The sequence below is a fragment of the Branchiostoma belcheri genome, unplaced genomic scaffold (genome assembly GCF_001625305.1).
Source record: "Branchiostoma belcheri isolate BF01 breed outbred unplaced genomic scaffold, Haploidv18h27 scaffold3, whole genome shotgun sequence".
NCBI classification, from domain to species: domain Eukaryota; kingdom Metazoa; phylum Chordata; class Leptocardii; order Amphioxiformes; family Branchiostomatidae; genus Branchiostoma; species Branchiostoma belcheri.
The window spans coordinates 2143798-2171468 of record NW_017803909.1 but is presented as its reverse complement, the minus strand read 5'-3'; the positions used below and the strand labels follow the sequence as shown (position 1 = coordinate 2171468).

Here is a 27671-nt window from a genome sequence, read left to right as displayed (position 1 = left end):
TCAAAAGTTAAAAGGAATACAAATTTCTCTTTACTAGTCAAATATCTGAAGTGGGGAAATATACTTAATACATGGCTAAAAATATGAGTCTATCTCTACTATACAAGGGGCAATCTATGGTGAAATGTATTATGATAATTTGATATGGCCACTGTTTATTTTGTACTGTTTGAGCAAAGCCGCGCTTCGCTGGTAGCGGCGTGTGTTGGAAAGGCGATAATGTCAATTGTTTTTATTTTTTTATAATGATAATTTGATATGGCCACTGTTTATTTTGTACTGTTTGAGCAAAGCCGCGCTTCGCTGGTAGCGGCGTGTGTTGGAAAGGCGATAATGTCAATTGTTTTTATTTTTTTATAATGATAATTTGATATGGCCACTGTTTATTTTGTACTGTTTGAGCAAAGCCGCGCTTCGCGTGTGTTGGAAAGTCGATAATTTCCTCTGGTCTATGATGGAAGACCACGGCTCCCTTTTATTTTTCCCAATTCATATATCTCGCAAAATGTCGGCCATTTCATACTCCACTGCACACGGAAAAGAACCCAACAATAACTACAAATGTATATATAAAGTAGCATTAGCATCACTTACTATCATTCTACTGTTTACTGTTGTTATCATGTTCTTGCAATTAGCCCTCGGGCATGAATTTGCAATAAACTTTCAATTTATTGCGTTGTATGAAAATATACTGTTACGACCCTTTTCGATTTTTAGAGCAAGCAATGTGCACCAATTCTCAGTCTTGTTACATGTATACTAGTTGTAAATGATGTGTTTTAAATGATCGAGAAGTAATTCTCCATTTTAAAGGTTTTCTTGACTTGAGTATGTCTCAAGTTTACTGAAGCGAAGCTGGCGTTTACATTAGAGTTTAGCAGAGGGATATATAACATTAATTTTATCCGTATATAAGTTTATAGTTTGTCCTTGTGATTGAAAGGGTGACCGTTTATTAGCTATTGATGTCATAGGAATATAGCAAACTACCGGCTGTTTAGACATACAGATAAAAATGAGAGTCAAGCAACCATATACAAAATGTATTTGACCCCTGAATATTTTTGTTTGTCTATGCATATGATTCCGGCCGCGGCCGGGGTGAGAACAATGAGTATCAAACTCAACAATAGAGGCGGAGCAAGGGCTTGCACAAAAGCCACAGAGTCAGAGCAGGAAAATATGTAAATATTTCAACCAATCACCAGACTGCGGCCTATGGTGACAAGTGTGTCTCCCTATAACCTCCTTGGTGTGATTGGCCAATAAGATTGACATTAGTTAATAATTCATGTCTTGCAACTGGGGAAGGACCCATTTAAGATTTGGATGCCGGTTGAGGCGCTCAGAAGACTGTCAACATGATCAGAGGAAAGCGTGTCCAGAAGAAGAAGTCAGCCTCGAATGAGTCAGCAACTTCGGGACAGCGAAGCTCCTTATACCATTTGAAGAAAAGGTCCACGCGAACGAAACCAGAAGAGCAAAATGACAACGACGCTACTATTGAAGCCACAAACCGTATGGAAAACCTCGCCATTGGGGCCAGACCCGCTGAGATGTTCAAGCCTTCCCAGACTTCCAACATTTTAAGGTAACTCTCAACTTTTAAGTTTATATAATGAATCGCCGGCGGGCCGTGTCGCGTGTAACATGCGCTCGCTTACGGGCGCCCGATTTGTTGTTGATTTTTCCGGCCTTGTCGGCAGTGCTGTGTTAAATGTGAAAACACCAAATTTGTGGCATGCTTTATTACTTGAAATACAACAGAAAGCTAAATGTGTTTGCAACGATCAATCAGATTAGAATGTAGTTTCTCAGTAGGCCAGTTGTCAGACATGTTTGAGACTACAGCAAGCGGGCGCACACTGGATTCGCCGGCGGACCGGTCGTATGTCGGCTAAGTTAAAATATATTTATTGCACAAGGTTTTGGTAGCTTGTTTAGTAATATTCAGCAGTAGGATATATGACAGTCTTGTTCTTAGTTATTGTTCTTGATCAAATCACAATGATTTACGGCGTAACAGGCATGACCGGTCAACCTATTTACCGGAAAGGACCGGAAAGCACGTATAAGTTTAATATGTTATGGGTAAATTTTAGTACAGCAAACTGCGATGTTGAAGTATAAAAGAACTTTTTATTTCGATACATTTCACTTCTCTGCCGTAATTGCACTAAAGTACTCTCCAAGCAGAGGTTGAATGGGAAGATTGTGACCTTTTTCTATGCCCTGTTTTTTTTCTGGCTGCCGGCTACTGTCGGCCGGCTGGATACTGTCCGCGTGTTGGATACTAGTACTATCTTTAGCCACCAAAAGATCTGCTTGGACATTAGCACTTAAGAAACATACGCTATGTAAACAACATGGCGACTGGCCGCGTTTGTCGGCTCTGCCGACTGTCGGGACCCGATAGTTGCCGATTCATAGTGATTTTTTGTTCTCTGTGCCACGCATACATGTACGTTATACCATGGTCAAAATAAAGCAAACTGCGATACTGAAGTGCAAAAGAACTTTTATTTTGGTACATTTCACTTCTCTTCTGTGATCGCGCTAAACAAACATATTGCGTTACGCTATGTAAACAAACATGTCGACTGGTCGGGCCGCCTCCGTTTGCCGATTCAGTATTTAAGTGATTTCTTGTTCCCTGGGCTACGTATAAGTTATCTTATGCCAAAATACAGCGATTTGGGCTGTTATCTCATCAATCAGGCTCCATCAATGCAGGGTGTATTCCGGTAGATTTAAGCCTCCTATATGTGCTTTCCGGTCCTTTCCTGTAAATAGGCGAACCCGGCATGACCACCGTTTTACTAAGTATATGGCCATGTTATATGATATATGATATGGGTATGTAACCTAAACTTGGTGCGTATCGTTTCAGACTTCCTGGGGGAGTTGACCAGGCATATGCGTATGCTCGAAACATCAGACTGAATAAGCGCTGCTTCAAGCTCGCAACGGACTCGTGCTACGCCTTTCCCAACTGGAACGAGGAACTGATGCATCTGCTGCACAACTATGTGCTTGTGGAGGCAAAACGCTACAGCACGACAAGTGAAGACAGCTGCGACATCCTGTATCTGTGCAACTGTGCAGAGGGCGAAGTTCACCGAGAACGCTTGATTCAAATTGATACAGTAAGTGAAATGAAATTATAGATATAATAGTAACTTTGTTGCCACATGTTTGTATCGTTTCGCACTATACCTGCGAATCAGCGGTTCGAAACAACGGCCTGTTTTATCTTTTTTTTTTTAAACTCAGTTGTTCTGGAAAGAAAAAATACAAACAACTAACCCACTCCGATTGTGGGGATACTGAGGGCTCATTATGCGCTGTCTATGGAAATGATTACAAATTATGAGCGAAAAATAAACGTTTTCTTATAAAATTAGAAATATTGAAGTACTATTCTAGTTTGATTGCGTATACCCATAATTTCTAGCTGTAAGGAATAAACTTTTTACACGGCCACCGACGACCCTCCTATGAATGAGATCTTTCCGTGACCTCCCGGGTCAACGTAACGAGTCCGGCGCCGGAATTAGTGAGATTCAAAAAAGGAGCCGGGAAATCGTCAAGAATACGTCTCACTAGGTTTCAGACTTGCAAATGATTCTCTGACAGAAAGGCATGATTTTGACTGACATCAATATGATATTATGGGGATATATTATGGGAAAATTTTGGGCAATGGGATTGTCCAACCCTGACTATACAAAATCCTGGGTTATAGTTAATGCTTTTAGGTCATGCTTGCACACACACTGACAGTGTATCATGAAAAACCATGTTCCAGGTGGAAGATCTATCAAGGTTAAAGCAGTGCGAGGAAGCCAACTACTGTCTCCATGCCAAGGCCGCTGCACAACTGAAGCTCCATTCCTTTGAAGATGAGGAGGATGCAGACGTCGTGCAGCAGATTTCAACTGTACCCTTTCTAGCCGCAGCGCATGATGGGGATAGATACGGTTAGTTCTGTATCCGTATAGCCGGTATATACGCCCTTCGGCGCAACACACCAGCTTTCTTACATTTGTAGACTCACAGTAGAGTTGACAAAAAGTCATTGATTGTTTAGACATAAATCCAAATCAAGTTCAGTACTGTTTGTTTTCGATTTCTGGTAAAAGTTAATCTATATCGTTTTAGGCCTATTGAAGCGTCTGGGGCGGTCGGCAAAGTTGACTTGTCAGCAATGCCCGTACCAGCGGAACAGCTGCGGCCATGTCCAAGCCTACCGTGACTGGTGCCGGGAGAGGGATGTGGACCCTGAAGTAGTTCTACAACTCTCTTCGGAAACGACAGAAGACTTCGAAAGTGTTTCATTCACTCCAATACCATATCCATTTTCGAAGGAGATGAAGGAAACGTATGAAAGGTGCAAAAGATAATTCTTAACAAATAAATCTCACTATAACTTGTAACGCCCACTGGTTCACTTAACAAAATCTTCTACCCTTTTGACATGGTATTTGCAATGGCGGAACTGTTGTGTGCTATAAACATGCATTGATGTATGTGCTTTCCATAAACACTGAATATATTTCAATACTGTACATGTATGACATGACACTGAATATGAATCTCAAGTTCTACAAGCAGAGGATTTCATATAAAGTATCAAATCAACTCTGACTCAGTTCATAGTTTCTGCCAGTAGAAATTCCAATCGGGATCTCTATCACTACAATTGCTAATTGTACAAGATCTAAGTCTCATCCCCGACAATACATGACACTGTCTAAATAACACTTGTTTCTACTTTCTGTGTTTTTTAGTTTGACCGAACCAGGTCTTCAGCAGTTTCCACGGCACCTGATCCCCGACTGCCCAACAGACCCCTGCATCCATGGAAACAACTGGGATGGCAGGGATCCCATCGAACAGGGGTGGGTTCGTCACGACGGGGTGAAGATACACATGGAAGAGATGATCATCACGAGCTTCAAGGAGTGCGACGGCAGTGAGGTCCCACGGATCGTGTACTACAGGCCCACAGTTGGTGGGTGCAGTTGTCGCCGAGAGTACGACGGTTGCGACGATCTGCTGCACAACCTGGACAACAAGTAAGTGTACACTACTGACATAAAAGCGGGTTTTTAGTGGAGCAAATTCTTGGCTTTGTTATCCCTGAGCCCAGATGTTTGTTGTTTACAAGGCCCCATTGTTAGATAAGGATCGGTGACAGGAAGAAGCCGCCGGTCCCTGATTGGATGTGAGTCGGACACTGAATTCCAACACAGGGGTGGTCTCACACATGTGGTTCCTCTTCAGTCGTGCGTTGGGTAGCCCTGAGACCAGAGGGGTTGTTGTCTAGTTGTAGGTTTGTTTTTTGGGGTCCGCCTTGTTTTGTTTTTGCCCACGCGCATTAGATTTGGAGTCTGCTGAGGATGTCATCCATAAAAATTACATGCCGTGGCCTTAGTGCAAATATAATAACAGAGCAGTGTTTAATTCGCCATGTATGTGGAATTTGTTCATTTCAGGTCTTCTGCTGTCCTTTGTGTGGACCAGAACCACCAGTCATCATATGCGATGGGACTGCAATCGGCTTCAGGCGGGACTTCCTGGCGGCGATGGAGGCACCCGAGGAGAGCACCCAGGACGGGCCAAGTGTCGCCGGCTCAAAGCATGCTGACCGCGTCTTCATCAAGTCCAAGCAGGCAAGGGAGCTGCTGTTGCGGTACAGCGGGGAAAAACGCGGACAGAAGGCGGGGAGCAAAAACGGACTCAGCGACACCGAGTTTAAAACCCTCGTTTCTGTCCTGTCCAAAGAAGGGCACAGCGAGCTCGTAACTGTTTTGCGACGGGTGAAGTCGGAGGGTGGCAGTCGCACGTGCCCATCACCATACAGGAGGCTCTTCTCTGAACTTGCCAAGAACACCCCAGTTTGCGGCATGCTGCAGACTGCCGGCAGCACGGAGGCAGTAGACCTAGTGCTGAAGCTGTCTAGAGGAGAGACCACACTCGGCTGTCCAGATGCTGCAGCGACTCTGCAGAAGCTGACCCCAGTCCTCTTCAGAAGTTTACGGGACATTGCAAAGGGGGGAGACATCCCCGAAGACGTTCAGCACTTGCTACATCACATCCACGCCATCCTGGATCAGACCTTTGAGAACGTTACCATTCCATCTAGTGCTTCATATCCCTTACCCCCAGCACCATCCAGACTCTCCTTCTTCCCCGGGTTGCCTCAAAAGGTCGGACTGCCAAAGTACGTAGCAGACACCAAGCCATCCGGTAACAGTACATCGAGCTGCCGCAAGGAGTCATACGGGCACCCGTCACTGACTCCTGGTATCTTCACCATGTTCTGTCGGCACGGTGTCTGCTACGGCTTTGACTGCATGACGAGTTGCGAGTCACCTAGACACCCCTTCGAGATTTTCCGAACCCGATTCAACACACCTCCTGATGTCATTGTGTATGACAATGCCTGTAAGCTACACCAGTACTCACTGAATAGAGAGCCGCACTTTTTCCGTAAAACTCTCTTCCTTGTAGACCGCTTTCACTTCCGAGGCCACATTGGCTGTTCCCTGGGGTATTGTATGGACGAGTACAGGCAATCTGTAGATATCGCTACCATCAATTCCCAGGTGAACGAGCAAGCCAATGCTGGTCTCATCCGTATCCAGCCTCAGCTTTCTTATATGACCCCCTCCAACTTTGTTTTCCATGCTTCACTCTTCCTGGCTGTTCGTAACTTAGATGCTATCGCTAAACTCTCTTAGATACTTCCTGCTATTCTCAAGGCTCTCTATGCAATAGTGTTCATCAGTTAACATATCCAAGTATGCGTAGGTAACATTTGGCGTAGTGTGATGTTCCCATTTTCCCCACCTGTTGTAAAGTATTTTGCAATTTCACGTTTGAAATGTAATTACATGGATGTAACTTTGAACGGATATAGCTATGTAAATTAGATACAGTTGAATGATGTAAGTTTCGTGTGAGTTGGTTGATGAATAGCTTGTACTTTTTTTATGAATAACTTGCACAATTTAAACGGATATAGCTCTGTGTCTACACTAGATACAGTTGATTGATGTAAGTTTCGTGTGAGTTGGTTGATGAATAACTTGTACTTTTTTTATGAATAACTTGCACTTTTTGAACGGATATTGCTCTGTGTCTACACTGTAAATTAGATACAGTTGGTTGATGTAAGTTTCGTGCGAGACTGAGTTGGTTGATAAATAACGTACTTTTTTTATGAATAACTTGCACTTTTTTGAACGGATATTGATCTGTGTCTACACTGTAAATAAGTTACAGTTGATTGATGTAAGCTTGGTGTGAGTTGGTTGATAAATAACTTGTACTTTTTTGAACGGATATTGCTCTGTGTCTACAATGTAAATAAAATGCAGTTGGTTGATATAAGTTTCGTGTGAGTTGGTTGATGCAAGTCAGTTAGTAACGGTAGTTTGATCGTGTTAGTTAAGTAATGCAATCGTCCAAGATATAAATGCCTCGGTTGAAAACAAAACGCATCAAAACATTAACAAAACATAAATTGTTAGTAAAGACCGCTCGTTTAACAATAACCAAAACGGCTTGATAAAGCATGGCATATTTCAACACGAACGCATCTGAAACAAAGATTATCATTATGTCTCGGTTCAAAACGTAAACAAACGCGTGAGGACAGTTAGAAATGCGTGAGAAGTGTTAGTAAAGGGTCGTTAGTAACAATAACATATGTAACCTTGATAACCAGGCCAGATGGCATCCGCGCAGGAAAGAGTCGTACAAAGTGGCAAATATTACTCCTCCGACCAAACAAAAACCGTAAAAGTAAAAAGACGTATTAAAACGCGAATATACTGCCAAAATACCGTGCGACCCTTGAAGTGTAGACAAATGCCGTATGAATTAATGAACTGTATTAGTGTCGGAAATGCCGTTGATTTCATCACCATATCGATGAACTCAACGGCCAATCGCCGCTATTAGTGTCGGAAATGCCGTTGATTTCATCACCAAATCGATGAACTCAACGGCCAACGGCCAATCGCCGCTATTAGTGTCGGGAAATGCCGTTGATTCATCACCATATCGATGAACTCAACGGCCAATCGCCGCTATAGTGTCGGAAATGCCGTTGATTTCGTCACCATATCGATGAACTCAACGGCCAATCGCCGCTATTAGTGTCGGAAATGCCGTTGATTTCATCACCATATCGATGAACTCAACGGCCAATCGCCGCTATTAGTGACGGAATCGCCGTTGATTTCATCACCATATCGATGAACTCAACGGCCAATCGCCGCTATTAGTGACGGAATCGCCGTTGATCTCATCACCATATCGATGAACTCAACGGCCGTGGAGTTCATCATTATAGTGATGAAGAGCACGGCCGTGGAGTTCAACAATCCACGGTCTTCTGATATACCTGGACATAAGGGTATTGCATTGCAATGCATCTAGATGATACGAGATTGTCATGATATGGCAATATTGGTCAGATGTTCCACACGATTGACCACACACTCCATCTCAAACATAGTATGTACTTACTAGCGCCAAAGGTCAAAAATATTTCTCCGGGGATTTTAAAATTAAGATTGACGCACTACAATCACGAATCGTTAGTGCAGTAACCCTGACCCTTCTGACCACCGGTTTCCCGAGTTGATGCTTAAAATTGATGAAGCATACGCATAACAACCTCAATCTCGTATGGTAGCTTTATTTTCATTTGTAAACCTTACTGAGTGAAGACCACGGACGCATGGGGGGGGGGCAATGTCAAGGTGAAATTGAAGGTTAACGGTCTACTGACATTGGAGCATATCCAGAACATCCGCAGACCGGACACCTCGTTACCAAACAGATTTAGTGCGTTGGGACGCGGCCAACTTCGTTATCTCAACATGATCAATAGATACGAAATCCCACTGGCTTAGTATGCATGTATGGGTATATTTGAAGCTAATGTAGGAAATATCTTCAATATCTTTCAATTACTTTCTCAGGCCATTGCCACACTCCATAAAGTATAAAGTTGAGTCACAGACAAACATGTAGTTTCAAACATGTCTAGTTTTCGACATATCTTCCTGGTTGTGTTGCATGTTATGTAGGAGGAAGAAGAAGCCGACTGAAGAAGAAAAAGTATAATATGATGTAAAAACAAGGACGTTGGTAGCAAAAGCCACATTGAAGTCGAGCACCCAACTCGGGAAAAGTTGTGCATACTGAAATGTCAGCTGAATTCAAGGAAATGTCACCCAATTGTTATTTTGAGGAGAGAGGTCGTTAAGTGACGAATTCTCTACAAATGTATTCAGGTGGTATGTCTGCATTAATTCATTAATTTCATCGTTGAAGATTGACGTGTACATTATGAATAGACAATTTTTCGCTCAAGTAGTTCAGTGTATGTTGCATGAATGCACGGAGACGCTAGACAGACCCTTGGCCCGATATGTCATGTTCAGAAGTGAACAAGGCGTCAGACACATAACAAACTTGAGTAATCAGAATGAAGCAGTGAGCCTGTCGTGCGTTGATACGGGAGACATTTTGAATTACATTGCATTATTAATACCGTAAAATGTATGAAGCCATTAACCTTATTTTCGGATATGTCAAATTATGCTATACTTCAATCGACAAAATTTACGACTTCGTTAAAACAGATTTGTATCCCATTTTCCACTTGATTTGGTCTTCTTAACTTCCAATTTGGAAGCTTATATCTTACGTCAATGTGGCAGCCAATGACGCACGCGTCCAGAAAGATACAACGCAGCGACTCGGTCTAATTGCAAACTTCGTTAGTTCCCGCTGAGTGACAAGAACTTGGCACCTAGTAGTGCACTTTTGATTCACAAGAGATTTATCAACACTGTCACACTTGAGTTCCGTCTGTGAAAGGAAACGAAATCACATTTGAATACTAGTATGCAGTTCTAATACATCTTACACGTTGGGGACAGAAGCTAGTATGTTGATTTGTATATCAAGATGAGCCGGCCTTGTTATACATGTTCTACGTCTGGTCGTCTTACTTATTATCAACAGATGTTCAGCAAATGTTGTTATCGTTTATAAGCAAGTCCACCAGAAATATTTCCTTGGGAATATATGAATATCTACAAAAGCCTTGAATCAATATTAAGAATCAATAGTCTTCAGACGAGTCATCATTGATATCATGTGCGATGGAACAGATTAACACTTGACAAAACCCTATTCTAATACATTGTACAACCACAACACGTTGACGTATATTTCACTCTACTTTATGTCACTTCTCTCATATCTGACTGAGGCTAGCAGTCGCCAACGTAATCACGAGTAACTCATGCAACAAGTGGCTCATTGCGTTGGAAATATATTTGGATCAGCACAGTTGTCACGGACGTGGTCATGGAACACATGTCATCTGTGCTGTACATTTCCTGTCCCGAGATCACACTATATGTTATAGTTCAGCCAGGCTGACTGTCTCCTATGCAATTGCCGTTGGAAAATGAAAAGAGTAACTTTTGAACTTGGCATAGCGACTCGTATTTACTTTGGCTGAAGTTCTGATGTCGTGTAATACACAGTATTCGTGCACAACGACCGTCTGGTTGAGAGTGAAGTTTTCGGGGTGGGTGGTACAGACATTTAATCTTCTACTGAACACATTAAACTTCAAGCCAATCAGACCACAGCTTGAAGTTTAAGTCAACAAAAAGAGTCACAAACATTATCGGTGTTGGTATATTAATCGATTTATTTCTAATATGTACATCAGGCACAAATGACCACATGTGTTCTTTCATCTTCATCTTTTATCCTTCTATCCGGAAGAGCAAACCGTAGAATCCTATTCATGAATGCAATGCTCACAATGGCGATTTGACATGATAGGGTTAATGATGAAGTGCCTTTATCAAAGTTTATGATCTACCTATTTAGAAAACCCGTGCCTAGAGCTCGTTAAGGAATGCTTAATTCACAGCTATAAAATGAACACATTCAGCAGAGACATTTATTCGCGTTGTGAGCAGTATTTTCGCAGAAATTAAATGCGATGTAAGGTTTGCACGTATCCCCTATAATCAACTAGTGGTAAATTGCAACCGACGCATGGAAATGTAAATGTCAAAGTTATGTGAACTCATTCCTATTAATGCATGAAACGGATGACATGTAATTTGGCGGCCGCCCACCCACACACCACAACTATGAGTTACCGCGAGTACTGTCGCAGAAAAATATGACTTGCTAATTCCACATGCGTCACATAACCGCATGTTTGTAGGAAGTAGGATGGCTGGTACGTTCCTGTATTAACTAACGAGTACCGTTTGGTAATACGTGTTCTATTCCCGTACCAAAACATTGCACAATAGAAATACACGGATACGACAGCTATCCAAAAGTTTGTTTTGTCGAAATTGGAATTGGAGTGAAATTATGATTAATGGGGGTATTACAATCTATGATTTAGTAAGCAGTGTAAATTACTTTTAATTGTGTAATGAAGCATTTCAGATTTTCCAGTCAAGGCCTTTGTTCGTTGCACGTGCTGTCTATCGACAAAATAATAAATTAGGCATCCGTGACGATCCTTTTATCTGAAATGCAAAATTACCAAATATGCCATAAATCACAAGATTTGGCAACGAAATTAAAAGTCTCGAACTTCCTAATAAAAACATTGGTGATAGTTTTAATATATACTCGTATGTGCCTTACGATGTAGGCTTATATCTGTTATCTCATGATCAAAGATGATATATGACCTTGTGTATTATGACATTCCAATCAGGTATGCTGATAGCGGCTTCTCACTCAGCAGATAACAACTACTTTATGATGAATACTCGGATAATTAGGAATAAAGGTTATGGCATTTAGAATGTATCCACTCCCGTGCAATAGTATGTTGGTATGTAAATGCCGTAATAAGTTCCAACTAAGAAGGTAAATGTCTTGAAAATTAGTCTGACACTCGGAAGAATTGCTCTTCACACACTCACCATAATCCACGTTCCTTCCATGCACTGCTGTACAATTGGCATAACTATCAGAGGATCTTGGTAGAAAGTGAGCAAGGGAAATGTCCCCAACCTTGTATCTATAACGGCATGTTCATCATACATGTACATTGAGCAGTGGCGCCGTCATATCATTCTGTCTTTTTATTGAACTTCTAAAAGTTACAGTATTGCAGAATGTGACACTATTACAGTATTACTAATGTGACACTATAATGGTACAAATATGACTGGAAAATCATTTTCCGAGTTATATCTGTTCCCTGTTTAATAGATTAACAATGTAGGGTATGTTACACACAGACAATTTTCAAGCAATTTTCATGGTTTCGTCATAGAGGTTGTAAATTCTCGCCAAGTAGGACAATATAAAATACTGTCGTTGATTATTGTGCACCAGCACGAGTTCTCCCCATGATTCGTTGCTTTCATTAGCTGTCTGATTCATGCTTCACGGCGCATCACTTCTTATATACCCAGGTTTATTGCGTTTTGTGGCGAACTATAAATGAGAATATCTGGAAATTAGACTGTATGATAAACAACATTGGATTATGTTCTACGATATTGCAGTACAGATACTTTCCTCGTGGTCGTTAAAAAGTTTCCCTGTTCCCACAATCGCACCACGCAGGTATCTCAATAAATGTTTTATGTGCTCATTTTCACTTCCACAATGGGAAAGAAACTTTTGTCCACACAAAATATCATGCCTATGATCACCAATATGGCTATAGCCTGCGGGAAGGAGCCCGTTACCGTCTTGAGAATGATGGTCGTTATTACAACATCTAGAAGGTATTCAGTACAAGAAATAACATAACACAAGGTTGATTTTATGGTTACTGCCCAGACACCATTTATGATGCCTAACCACAAAGTACAGTAAGATTCTGTCAAGATTTAGTTTTGCGTGCATTGAAATCCTACAGTAAAACATATCAACAGGCGTGCCACCATATCGGCAGTGTGCTTGTTGTAAGTATTCCTTACTATCCATTTAAGGCTTACTCATAAAGGAATCATACTCTGTATAACGTGCGTGTAGACTCTTAACAATCATTCATGTATCTCCGACCGAATATGGTGATTCAGATCCTCGTAAAAGTAGACTATCACATTTCTGACGCAAGTCGATGATGAGTTTCAGTTATTCCAGCTATAACGGTTGAATCTGCTGACCAGGAGTGAAAGTTAATGCAATTGACATTTCAGTCTGATGCAAGTCAGTTGGAAAGTTTTAGAAGTAAAAGGTGAAACAAATTTTTCAGAGCCACTGTTTTGGAGGATAATATGCTTCTTCCGGAAACGAGTGTACCTAGTAGAGAGATATCTAGTAGAAATCTAAATGAAGTATGCAAAATATCTAACACGTACACAATTCACTCCTACATTAGAAAGCTCCACAGATTCTTAACTGCTTTAGGCGTAGTCCTAAAATATGTCCGTTTATAGAAAACTAACTACTTGCCACTGCTGAAGCTGCACGTAGCGACTATCTACTTATAAATTTAGTATTTCTTCCAGCGATTTACAAGGAATGAAACTCATCTAATCAACTCCACCCATATCCCATTCAGTGTAAGCTGATCTATCACACTAGTAACATATCAAACGAGCGAATTTGCAGACGCTTATGACCTGTGTCAAACGGATTGCCGCTGCTCCAACAAACCAATTGGACAGCCATCAACGTCCAATTTGCAACCAGATTGTCTCAATCTTTCGATATCAGCAGTAACTCAACTGGAAATATTAAAACTCACTGTTTCTGACTATAGAACGTGATTTTCTTGAAGTAGTTCCAACAGTTTAAATCAAAGGCGTGCCCTGAATGCTCTATTTGTAACTTAGAGTGGTGATTTGCCTCAAGCTGCTGAATAGCTTGAGTGTCGGAGGCATCGTTCTGTCAAGTTTTGGTAAGGTCTAACAAGTACCTGTAAGTGTCACTTAATCAAATAATTGTCCTATTCCTTCCAGGAATTATACAGCGAAGACGCTACATGTGGCAGGCTCCTTATAGATCAATGGCCGCATATTCATCTGGTCTTACGGTATTCATTACGTTCCCTAGTCCTAGAACACGACCAAGTTATACAGCTCATTGCTTCAACTACTCTTTGCATTAACGTCTGATGTTCGCATTGATCCAGATAACAATGTAACTAGCGTGGGAGGTGGCATGGAATTGCATCTGCTGAGGCTTATCTTGGGATTTACGTCGGATCGATTTAGGGATGAATGTGTCATAATCCGCGCAAATTGTCAAGTCCGTAGGTTTCTGATGAGGGTGAACTTTGACGCTCTAGCAAGCAGATAAATTTCCACTTTAGTATGCAACAGTCACGCCAAAATATACAAAAAGAAATCAATGATGCCATATTTCAGCAAATGTGGGTTGCATTCTAATCATATTGTGTGGAACACAAAAGACATATGTCGCTAGATTGCTCGTAAAGAATCTCGATATTACTTTCTTGACTTTGTTCTTCCACAAAGATATACAAATGTATAAAGACGGTATATGACAGGCATTAATTTCTGATCACCCACAGCACGAAATGTTTTGTCGGAAAGGCTTTAGCAGTGATGGGAATGTCATTATCGGTTAATGCAGCTCTATGCCCTTTCGACATTCTGCGCTGGAGGGAAGCTGTAAAGGAGACTGTTTTGCGTCACGACAAGCGGGGGGTTGCACATCACAAGAGCATGATGAATGATGGATGAAGTAGTCTCTGTCGGTAATGACGGGGTTAGTCTCTAATCTAGTTTGACATCTTGGTTGGGAGTTGAACCACCACGTGGTTAACATTGGCAGTATGAGAAGTGCAGCGCGTCTCCCAATGTTATTAGCAATGATGCATATCTGTCGTCCTCTTGATGTTTTGTACCCGATAGTGGCATTTCAAAGATGCACTTTATATCTTGTACTTTGCCTAGGATTTGTGAGTGATACTGAGGTCAATTCCATACCGTGTTAGATTCAATGTTCTGGGGTCACGACATTACATGAAATGTTACCAGAGTGCCTCAGGGCATTATCCAGTCTCACTACATATTTGTGTGCTTATGAAGTATGAATCCAATGGCTCATGTGTATCACATCCCGTCAATGGAAGATCAACCTGCTAAATGAAAGCGGATTGAAATAAAGCTCAACGTACTCACGACGCCCACCGTTAAAGAGATGTTTTGATGCACAAGTCCAGACAGTGTAACCAGAAATACAGATTGAGATTCAGAATAAAGCACCCTTATCTTGCTATCAAATGATGTGCATCTAGCTGAGTAATGGGAGTCAGAGACGTTTGTATGGCATTTTGCCAACACGATACCTTACCGGCGAAATATCAAAGGATATCTAGGTGTAATCTACATGTACGTGCTTCATGTCAGGTCTAAATGCCAATCCCAACAAGAATCATAACCACCAGAACAAGCCCTACAACTTCCCAGGAAACTGTTACCAGTGATATATACCTACATGCCATGTTACAACAGCCTTGGGGAACATGTCAACGGTATTCCACAGTGTGAATGTTTTTCCGTCATTTCAATTTTGTTTGACGTAACATTGTGTCATGTATGTCAGGCTGAAAAACGTTGAAACCACCAGAACAAGCCCTACAACTTCCCAGGAAACTGCTACAATCCACATAGAGATGAAGACATGTACCCCTGTTGTCAGGGACCCGTCAAGTCTCAAGCCAAAAGTCACCACCTTATTAGCAATCATTTGCATATGGGTAGGTACGCATCCCCAAATATGAGCACTGTGATACTGATGAGATGGGTATAGGGGGGTGGGATTAATTGACGGATAATGAGAGCTAGCTAGCATGGTGTCCTATCTTTCAATTTATGGAGGAGTGAGGACATTAGTTTACAGCTATCATTGATACAAGACAAATACACAGCTCTTGAGAGAATGGATTATCTTACAAAATGTTATTCTTGAACCATAGATGGAAATTGGCTTAATGGTAAGCAATGTCACAACACTGCCTTTCCTTCGACACAGCCTAAAATTAGAACTTGGACTTGGTCCCCAGGACGATAGGTTGCACTTGGGGATGGTTTTATGGACACAAATCCTGAAGTAAAAAACATGATCCTTGGGTCAGAAGGGTTGTCCAGCCCTACTGACATATGTAGAATCTTAACATTCCTGGCAAGTAACTTAGTATACACTGTTTAGTAGCCATAGATCATGTTTAGTATAATTAGGTACAACTGCTCACTGTACCCTTCATGTGTATAGTCTAGCGTAATGTAGAATGTACATGTAGAGTCGAAATATTCTCTAGCCAGTAGTTCTTTATAATACTCTGTCAGATACAATGTCCGTTGACCATATATGTAGCATTATGATAGACTCATACCAACTAGTAATCTTATTATTTGCCATACATTGTACCCGTGACAATCGTTGTGCAATAAACTTTGACTTTGACATACATGGCATGACAGCTGCCTGTAGGGCTAAAATAGATAAGGGAGGAATGATACGGGCTATTTTGGGACAACCTGGCTGAATTTGGAGGGTCTGGATAGGGGATATCGCTATCACGTTTTTGTTTTGTTTTGTTTACATTGCATAACCTTTTTAGTTTAAACAATCTTAAGTCAAAACACACCAGCTTTCAAAAACATAAATGATCTCAATATAGAAACTGTTAAGTTGCATTTTTGTATTATATAGCTTCTTCATGATGGATACAGGTGTTCTGACCCATATGATACACAGAATCACCCAGGGTTCTAACGGTTATTACTCAGGATTCCAAAAGGTCCTTAGAAAGATTTGAATGCGTTTTGCGTGCCCTGAGTTTGCTGCTTTCAAAAAGTTGAATTCCAGATTCAGACGTTGGAACTGATGTCAAAATCATTTGTTTTGGGACACTTAATTTTCTCAATTTTGGCAATTTTTTCCCATTGAAATGTTTTTTTTTAGGGTGGCCGAGGTTGCAGCCTGACTGTTTTTTATCACCCGACGGCCAAATATATCCGTATATTCAAACACCCTTTGGAGCCCACACATACCACGTATAGGTTGAGCACAGGACGCCCTATAGGGTGTAGCATTGGGGGCCACCGTAACACCAATCAACATGCTCTAAAACCTCTGCCACAAGGGTAAGTCTTCTCCTTTAATTTCCTCCTTATGTACCTGACTTCTCACACAACCTGTACATATGGTAGGCTGCATTTTTCTGCAGAAGCAGCAGTACATGTACAAACCAACAAGATTTTATACTCCAGGACAGATCATGATTTGACATTTGTTCCTTGCTTAAAAATAGCAACAGGATAACAACAATGACTTTGGAAGAGATGGTGGAACAAAATTCTGAAGTAGAAAAATTTTAAAATTTGAAGGACTTTAGAGAACTATCAATAATATGATGACCATGCTTTGCTTTTGTGGGTTTTCTCTGAAGATTCCACCACAACCTTGAGGTATAGTCTGTGGTATCATGTGACATGTACATGTAGTGAATTGTAAATTTAATCTGTAAAGAATCATTGTAAATGGAGTAGGCAAAGTTTAAGATTTGAACTGTTTGTAAATTGAGTAATTTTTCAACAATGCCAAGGCGACGACTGAATGATATATATATATTATTTCATATGGTGGAGCTAGCAATCAACAATTATCAGAAAAACATATTTCCCTATGTTATAAAGACATGCACGTAGTGAAATTTACAGGCTGGGTGGAGGAGGTGTGGGGCAATATACCAAATACACGTATAGGAGGAATCAGCCGTTCTTCCCCAGCAATATAGATTTTATGATGACATACTTACTTACTTTACTTTGGTCGAGTTCCCGCTAGAACCAAACTTAAAACCATCCTCCACTTCACTCTATCTTCCACCAGAGACTGGATTTTATGTCTGGTCTGAAGTTGTTACTCCTTTGACTTTTTTTTACCTTTTGTGGGTTCCAAAAGGACGGATAATTTCTTTTCTCTCTGTGACCTGTTTGAATATGGTCTTTGGCCAAAGACAGCTGTGCTCTCTGTCCATGGTGTGGGGAGAAGACTGATGACCAGTAATTAATCATGCCAGGCATCTGGATGGGTGGCACGTGGGCACTCGGGGTAAGTTACCTGCTTGGTCCAAAAACCACATGGCCAAAGGTTTCCTCCAAACCAATTCCCTGGGGAACGCATTCGTGCAATTTTTGAAATTCTTTCAAAGCGATCGTAGTACTTGCACAAATGCCTCCGCCCCAAAGGCGTCGCCAAAAAATTACATGGTAGGATAAGATTGGTACATAGAGACAAACCTTTTCGTCAAGCTGTTTTTTTTTCTCACAATAGAGTTGGATGCTCCTCCAGTCTGATTCGACAGAGTAGTCGTCAAATCGATGCATGTATATTATTTGGAGAATCTGGTATGGGGCAGCTTCGATTGCTGTTGTAGTTGCAAATAGACATTGCCACACCAGCCGCAGATCGATCCTCTGGATCTTGGAAGATGTTTCTGATAGTAACAATAATGTACATACTGATCAGCGAGCTGTAGGAGGCATCTGTCTAACGGCGCGGCTGGCACATTACAAGGTGAGGAACCTTTCGATCCATAGTAACAAAAACAAGACGTATACTTATAGGATCTTCCTGCAGTCTTTGAATGCCAAGGAGTGTAACTTAGAACCTCTTGGTCGGGCGTGGTTGACAATATTTCATTGCCCTATTGCTTTCACCGATCCACTGATTCTAGTCATTACTACAGTCGCACGTTACCAGTTTGCTTTGCACACATGTTGGTAAGTACATTAAATTTTAAAAGTGAGATATTGTGCCACTCTTGGACAGATTTCAGCTGTTAGTTATGAGAAGTTGTGTTTACCAGACTGAAAACGATTGTAATGTTAGCACATGAGCGACCTTAAACAAATCACAGCTACAATCAATTCTTTATCCAGAGGATCATTACTGCAGGTTTGATGACCAGGTCTCCTGGTCAGGAAATGTTCAACCTTGCGTGCAGCGTGTTCACACTTCATTCCTCCTTCCAGCCGAACAAACGGCAGTTTGCATGCAGACGGGTGTACCGCAGCGTAGTTAAGTGGGCTTTCGGCAATCAGTTTGTTGTGGCAGAATACTAAGAGTACGTTAGATGCATTCTGTTTGATTTCGTTCTTGATGGCAGAGCCGTACAATCTTCAACGCCATTAAAACATTCAACGTCATTGATCAAAAAGAATAGCTACACCCACCAGTCTAAACTGGCGCTGTGGAACTGATTACTTGGTATTTGAAAACTTACAATTAGAATTGACAACCATTTCAAAGAGCAAGATTTAGCGTAATTATTGAAAGTCATTCATACATGTATACACATGAGCACCAAGCACGGTTTTTGAGGGTTGCAACTGATTCCACCACTGATAAGAATTTCTAAGACACGGGAGTAGATGGCCTATCACTATGACATGACAGACAATAGATGATAGCTTCTGTGGCAAACGTATATATAAATCATTTTTGTACTTAAAACCTGATACTAGTATGCGTATGGAATTGATATATAAGTACATGGTGACCTAGATCCATGTAGAAACGTCTGCGTTTATATCATTTATTTTGATACTGCAGTGCTAAGCGCAAATTCCTCATTGTACGCATTGGTCATTCCATTTAGTGCCAACCGGTTTCGAAAAAAAAGCTGAATCAGTCACTCCGAATAATTTCCCTAACCAATCACAATGTCAATCAACATAAGCCGTCCCATTTCACCAGTGCTAAAAGGATTACTTCATCGTCGGCGTAATCCATCGTTTGCCAGCACAGCATTAAGTTAATTCTATTGTACTGAATATGTGCACGGTGCACCATGATCTTATAAAACTTAAACTCAGTAGGGAAGTTCATGAGTTCATGAGACTGAACGGGCGATTGACACCATTTCGATTGCAAAATGTTAAGGCGAACGTTGTTTATCTTGAAACACATCCGATTTAGTTACGTACCAAAATTCTTCCTGTCTGGTGCATAATGTGTCAGGTGCATTACCGGCCGTATAAATCGCTGCACGTACATCTAGTAAAATGGTGGTATATTAAATCAGTACGTACGGTTGAAGAAGGAAAAGTTAAAGGAAGTAAAATTACATTTGGATGCTCTGAAATAGGACATCTATCTCCGTGAACATGAACTACAGCACAAAGACGTTATGTTGTAACAGGTACTCCGGCACATATATATCCCTGCGATAGTCAGTTTCTCCTGCCCTTGTGTAGGTCAGAGGCTCCCGGTTGATGTAGAGTCGCGTCCATGATTAATGAGGAAGAGACATAACACCTGATGCTCCAGGGCACACTGGTCATTCGTGAAGACTTGTTACTGATAGCGGTATAGAAAGTCTCAGGGGGAAGAGAAAAATATATGACCTCGTGTTCCAGGGCTCATTAATCAACGTTACAGCGGTGAACCCTGATGAGGGATCAGCCAAAGTGCTGTATGACAATTACCAGGGTACAATGGGCAGGAATCTTATTTTCAAACGACTGTCCGATTGCTTGTTTGTCTCTGATGGGTCATTTTGTCGTTTGTGGTAATACTCTCTATGTCATAAACAACACGAGAAATACGTCGATACATAGCAAGTGACGTGTAATGCAGTATAACGAAGTACAGTGGTAAACATATTCTATTGGAAAATCTGACCACGACTATAAGTATTAGAATGAGTGGATGTGCAGGGTCAGGTTATTTTCTAAATCTAAAGTGTTCCATGTATTATTCGTCTCATTACATCAATGTCTATGGCCCTCTTACAGTCGTATTACTGGACCTAAGGTCTCTCCATGATTAAACGATCGATCACTGTAACTGTCTGACATCAAATTTTGGGGATTACCAAACCTATCCTATATTACTTACCGTATCTATACCGTGTTTAACGTGCAGAGGTCATACACTTAGGAGAATTCCCGAGACACTGATGACCTAGAGACATGCAAATTTGAATTAACCCCCTCACAAGGTCACTCTGAATCACCGATTATTACATTGTCAGAAAAATGGACTGATGTAGTGGACAGCACTTCGTTATTCTAGTTCACAGACAATGTCATCTTTGTGCACGCGTCGATTCATATCAACTACAAACGCGTGTTTCTTTATCAACTTACTTTGTAATAGAGACGAAGAATCAAGTAGAGATAGAATTATTTAAAGGCGGAATAGACCATGGAAATGAAACTTTGAAAGTATTGCCTTTCCTAACTTGGAAGTTTTTGGTGATGAATTTCAACAGAAAACTTTCTACCGAATTGGACACCACCGTAGGGCGGATTGTCACCTTCATAAATATTTATCCTTGTCACTTCACCATTAAACTCCAATCAATTCTTAATGATTTTATGTCGTTCATCACTACCTGTAACTGGGAACTAACGGGTCTGGTGACGCGGAGCTATCTAGGTAATCAACAGGGCTAATCCAAATGTTATTACTTGTGATTTGACGCGTGCATCCGCTTAACACATGCATACGGTCCTCAAATGTTACAGTGGGTTACAGTACATTCCATTAAAGGTCACCTTTATTTCTTTTAATCTTGCGGTAGTTCGTAATTTTCTTAGGTGACAAAAAGGTACGGGTTTTACTTGGTATATGTTCCATTAACGACTTAATATCACAATATAAACAAATAACAGTCCAATGTGGAGCATATAAAATGCATGGCGAGTATTGGAGATACGTGCATCCAACTGCATACGCACCACTGTAATGTCAACCAAAGTTTAGGCTCTAATTTCTTCTATCTGTTTAAGGACAGGGAGGAAGACTAAGAGTACATTTTACAACCTCTCAATGACCAGCATACACGTCTTTTGCTACTTTGTTATAATATCATAGAAGTGTGTTCGTTAGAGAAGTGATGTAAATTAGTGACAAATACAATTTCTGCTCTTTTATCGATCGTACCATCCAATATGTTGATTGCCATCATTTAGGTCAACTTTCCGGTTTCCATGCTGACGTAGGCACGGTTTCATAAATACCTCGATTCTTCATGAGATTTAATTTTTAATATGGGATGAAACATTACACGTGAATCATGTGTCTCTGCTCAGTGCGTTTCGGATGTGTGGTACAGCCGATAACACCATCATGCGGGGAAACTGCTGACAACGAAATAGTTAGGCCATCCATCTGGGAAGGTAAACCCTGATGTGGATAATTGATAAATAATTATTGATAGCGCATCGACAGCTACTTGAAAACAAAACTATATAAATTCATGACTTGCTGTTTTTTCGCTGACTGAAACGTACCATTAGCTGACCATATCCCCTGTATCATTCAGTGATTAAGGGTTTCCCCATAGTGTACCATCACAACATGGAAGTCATTGAAACAACGTTAACATGAAGCATTTTTAAACAAACGCTCCTGCAGATCCAGACCGAGCAGTTAGGGGGCCAAAACTTACGTCCCTTCTTCCCGAGCGCAAGAGTTATGTACATGTTCCACTTAAAATTAGTAAAACTAGCATGTCAAGATACCACGAGATATCAAAAAAGCGCTTCCAAAAATATAACCTTCTGGCGAAGCCAAAAATTGGCAATAAAAACGCCCATTTACGGATTAATTCGACACTATGATGAATCTGACGTGACATGAGAAACGGCGAAAGCTGCCGTATAATTTAATAGATACTGCATGATTTAAGACTGATTATTAGCTTTTCCCTGGCTACATCGTAGTCAGAACGATATGGGAATTAGCTATCCACCAGGTATTACAGTAATTAGTGAAGGGAACTTATCGATCCAGTCCGCTCCTCCCTTGTGATGGATGAAAAATATTTTACAGATTACTGTCCCATGTGCGCGCAGGCAACAGATACATCAGTACTCCTAAGTTGTAACTTGAGGACTTACGCACACGTTCCTTATCACGAAGATATGGTATTCCTGCTTAATTGTCTTTTCATTGTAACAAGATTGTCTGTCACCACAATATATATAGCAAAAGAGTCGTCTAGTCTTCTCCAGAGCACAGGTAGTCTAGTCTTTGTAGGTCATAAACGTACGTAAGAAATAGCAATGATCTTTTGTTGAGGTTGTCGTCCTTTACGAAGGAGCGGCTGTGCCATATGAGAACAATGAGACTGATTCATGCAAATAATGAAAACTGAATCCTATTCTAAATGGCAGTTTGAATTTGGGTAAAATATTGAAATGACTCAGTTTGTTTTTCTGAAAGTGATGGCAGCACATTTATCAGCCTGCTGAACTCCAATGTTATTCAGTCTAGTCTCATGGTAGAAAACTATTGTGTTACGTTGACAATGCATGTATCGCTGTATATGGATATTATTTCCGTACCTTTCATGTGACAACAATAGAACTGTCACTCTCACAAGCACGCCTTGCCTTTAAGACAATTATGATGCTGCGACAGCGATTAGTCATGTTTGCAAACGTCAACCTCGGTTGGACGAAGACAATACCAGTTCCACATTGACGCGTCTACGTTTGAACAACATAAAAACTAACATTGATTATCCCTGACATCTGTTGAGCAATGAGCTTGTTTTGGTCGTCTCAGAAGGCAAAATCATAATGAATTAATGAATTGGATTTCCATGTAGGAAGCCCAATGCTGCTCAAACTTCCTATATGGAACCATATTGATTGAAACCAAACTACCGCCCAACAAACATCCAATGCAAGATCATACCGGAATTGAAAAAAAAAAAACACCAGCGCTTCGTAATAAATGAAATAGAATACCAGTAGTATGCAAGTAGTATGTAAACACGCAAATGTAAACACGTACGTACTACAAAATTGATAGTGACGATAACGCATAGTCGGCGTTTTGAGTTTCCATGTATGATAATTGTTGTTGACATACAGAAGCGGTTGTGAAGTTAGCCAATCCATCAACAATGTTGTACATGAAATCATATACATCATGAATGTTTACATGCGATGATGACTTTGATGAGTCGCGGCACCCTTATTAATCTAGCGGCTACATATCATAGCACTCTATACAAAACATCTCATTACACGTACCCATAAATTAATATATTCATGGGTATGAAGGATTTGACATAGTGATATGCTTGATTTCGCCAAATTACCGTTTTTCACTTCGGATCATAATGTAGTAAGATGACGCCAATTAGCAATAAAACATAAAGAGAATTTCTGCCCAAATAAATCATTGAGATCAACATGGAACAAGGCAGCTGTATTGTATATCATGTTGTAGATTGTTTACACGCATTTTGCAATTAGAAAAGCCCTGCATGCTTGAATACTAGTTTTGAGGTGTGCGTCCAATGTTACCACGCCCACATAACAGGTTAATGCATTAGTGAAGACCAACCATGGATGCCATCAAAATAAATCAACAATACTTTCGTGGCTACCTCAACAACAGCGGTTCAATGATGGCAAATATTCCATGCTGAAAATTCACCGTGGTCACATGATATCACATCTAATCAGTATACACAACACTATTTGATTTAACGTGACGTTGACTTTGATCTTAACTTTTAACATGAAGCTTCATAGCTTCATGTACTCATGATGAGCACGTGAAGGTTCCTAGAGAGTTGCCATCAATGGTTGGAAGCCGGTATGATGTATGAGTCAGTTCTTCGTAGATGACTGATGTTACCACAGGCTCATAATACACGTAATGCATCATATACTACGCTGAAGCCCGCTTGGGGGCACTAAAGCCGTTAAGCTGAGTTTAAAAATCGTTTTGTTGCAGAGGCACGCTGAAAGTCTTAATGGTCTAAACATTGTGCTGGAAGTGGGCGTCAAGGATTGTACGAGGTTGCCTTATTTCACGATGAGGAGGTCTTGGTGGCAGAGCAAAGGTTACTCAACGATGTGACCATCCTTCATGTTTATGTCTATACTATGCTCTGTTATAGCGCAGGGGGCATTAGCGCTTATGGTTATTGCAAATGGCTAGACTGAGACCTAAGGCATGTCCTCCTATATTAAGTATTGAGGTAAAAGTCTAATTACTCTTATAAATGATTTACTAGCTATTAGACTGCAGTTTGGGTAACCTCAGCATCCTGAGGCTAACTTTGATATTTTGGTCACTTCTGAAGAGAGTGAATTTTTTTCGCTATGAAACAAATGTCATATTGAAGTTACATACTTCAAACATTACCCCTGACGAAGAATTCGCTATTGCAGAGTCTATCTTATGGAAATGACCTGTCATCATCCTTTAAGAATTTAAGTTTGGAGCGACAACGATCATCAGGGAAGCTTTGGTTCTCCGTAATTAACGTCCCATGTGCACTCATTAAGTACCAATTTTTGGCATGTACACGCGCAAGCGATAGTGACTTTTAATTGGGTGCAGCATTTAACGGAACATTCGGCTGAGGATCAAAATAAATCATAGTCACGTTGGCGCGTGGCTGCATGAATACAAACGATCAAAGGGACAGTAATGAGTTATTTCGTTTCGGTAACAGCCTCTCGAAGTTTATCAGTGATCAGTCACTCTGGTGAGAGAATATGTGGTGATGTTTATCTTATCGACAAACACTCCGCATTGCACGGTCCATCGAGCGCGCGTTTTGTGCTGGTGATGAAAGTACCTGTTATGGCCGATAAACTCAAACTCCATGTCATCAGCCGGACTGAAATAAACCCTACCTTTCAAACTGCATACACTAGGAGTCTTCCAGAACACCCGTATTCCCATATGTTTAAGATTTGTACTTTGCATGATGCCTTCCCTGTACAGCAACTTGCGCTCTAGTGGACAATCAGCATTGCAGTTGACCTAGCATATCTCTACTTCAAAGGTGGCGCCATAAAGGAAGCAGGTAGCTCTTACATATCTCCAGATATATAAGCATACTTGTACAATAAATTCCCCAAAGGTATAATTAGCGTCACTGATCATTACCTGAATTCATTGAAAAACTCTATTGGCCTAGGTTTAAGAGTATTCTATAAAACAGACTTTGACCTGTCCAGAAAGCCCTTTCCTTCCATCGTCTCCACGAGGAGGTCATTGAAGGATACAAACGTAACAGCTAGAGGGCGTCTACCTCCCAAATATAAATGGTAATCACGGGAAGGAGGTTAATTAAAGTCGTTACCCTTTCTGGAATTCCTCATTCACCACAAAGGTCGGCGATGATGTAATAGGAAAGGAATGGATAAGATGGACATAAAGTGGCTAGTCATTCGTTAGAACTTCAGAATCGCAGGTGCTACGAGTTCTATGGTTTTCAGAGCAGTTTGCAGCAGTTCACGAATGAAGCGTTAGGTTCTTGTAGAAAAGAATCAATGCAAAAATATTTGTCAAGCAATCAAATCTACCACGCATGATTAGCGATTTGCAATTCGATCAGCAGATTTATTGTCCGCAGGCTATCTCTACCAAAACAACTTTTATAATAAAACAAAACAAAACAAAATAAAAAATCTATCTCTGGCACATTCCAGTCAAAAACAAATGGATTGAGACCATCCGTGAAGAAGTAGTTGGGGCTCTTATTTGCTTCAGCCATTTTACCATCCTTTGTAATTAGAATAACGCATGATAAATGGAAAATGGAACTATAATATTAATTTGAAGGGAGACGATATTAGTATATTTGACAACAAAAAAGCCGAACACATATGAGGTTGTCTGTGTTTCACATTCACGTGATAGTCTGCAAGCTGTTGTCAGCACATGCCGGTCAGCCGAATCTCCGAATTTCAAGGAAATTAAGCAGGACATGTACAAGGATGTCAACATTTATAACTCACGGTATGCTTGAGTTATGGGCGCAGCCTTCATATTATACTGTACATCGGATGTCAATATGACGCCATGTTAATCATTTTCCTGTCAGGGGAATGATCTCAGCAGGCGATACCTCGTTCCTTATTGGATGTGATTTCCGGAGGGTGTAATGTCTTGGATCGATGACCTGAACACAGAATGAGAGAAACATCCTGGAGCAACTAAACAGGCCCTGTCTGTCCCACACTTACCTATTACTGTGGTGCAGTCACGTGATATTCAAATGTCTGTGTCGTTAAACACGGTGTCACTTCAGTGCGGTTAAGGTTGTGTGACGGGAAATAAACCGCCACATATTTACCACTCCCCTCTTTTTATGCACTGGCCTCTGTTGTGCTGTGCCCTTCCCAGGACAGAACAAGAATTTCCCATTTGAGAAATACATCACTGTACCTTGATGTCAGGAAAATAGATGTCACTGTGTCTGCGCCCAAATCCACAACCAATTTGACTAAAAGGTAACAAGGGTTTCGAGAAAGGTTTTTCATTAATTTCAGTTGAGTGAAGGAGGTAAGAAAGCTTTTGAAATAATAAGCGGTTTTTATTTGCAGAGACGCAGCCCTTATATCATCTAGATCTTACTACGCGTACGCCTGACTAAGAACTACCAAGTCATAATCCACACAAGCGCTTTGCTCACTAACTGTAATCATGCAGTTCAATTCTAAACCGTCGTCGTGCTCATTTGCATGATTATGCATCCTCCCCGCACTCCTCGGAGTAGTTGATCCCGTCAGGCCATTCGACAGAGGAAATGATAGCAAGACAGGTGCTCTGGAGGAGGCATGTTCCTGTAAGTCATACTGTGTAGTCACGGGTAGGTGCCAATC

At 40.9% G+C, this 27671-nt stretch overlaps 1 protein-coding gene and 1 pseudogene across 1 annotated transcript in view; both read left to right on the top strand.

Moving 5' to 3' along the window:
• The first annotated feature begins 1273 nt into the window (after nt 1-1273).
• LOC109473335 lies at nt 1274-7346 on the top strand (annotated as a pseudogene).
• Nucleotides 7347-17083: 9737 nt separating this feature from the next.
• The window catches only part of LOC109473902 (glycine receptor subunit alpha-4-like), a 30671-nt gene continuing 20083 nt past the window's right edge, over nt 17084-27671 (top strand). Inside the window, exon 1 of the mRNA XM_019774052.1 lies at nt 17084-17159. The gene's annotated coding sequence lies outside the window, so the exon portion shown is untranslated. The remainder of the gene's footprint in view (nt 17160-27671) is intronic.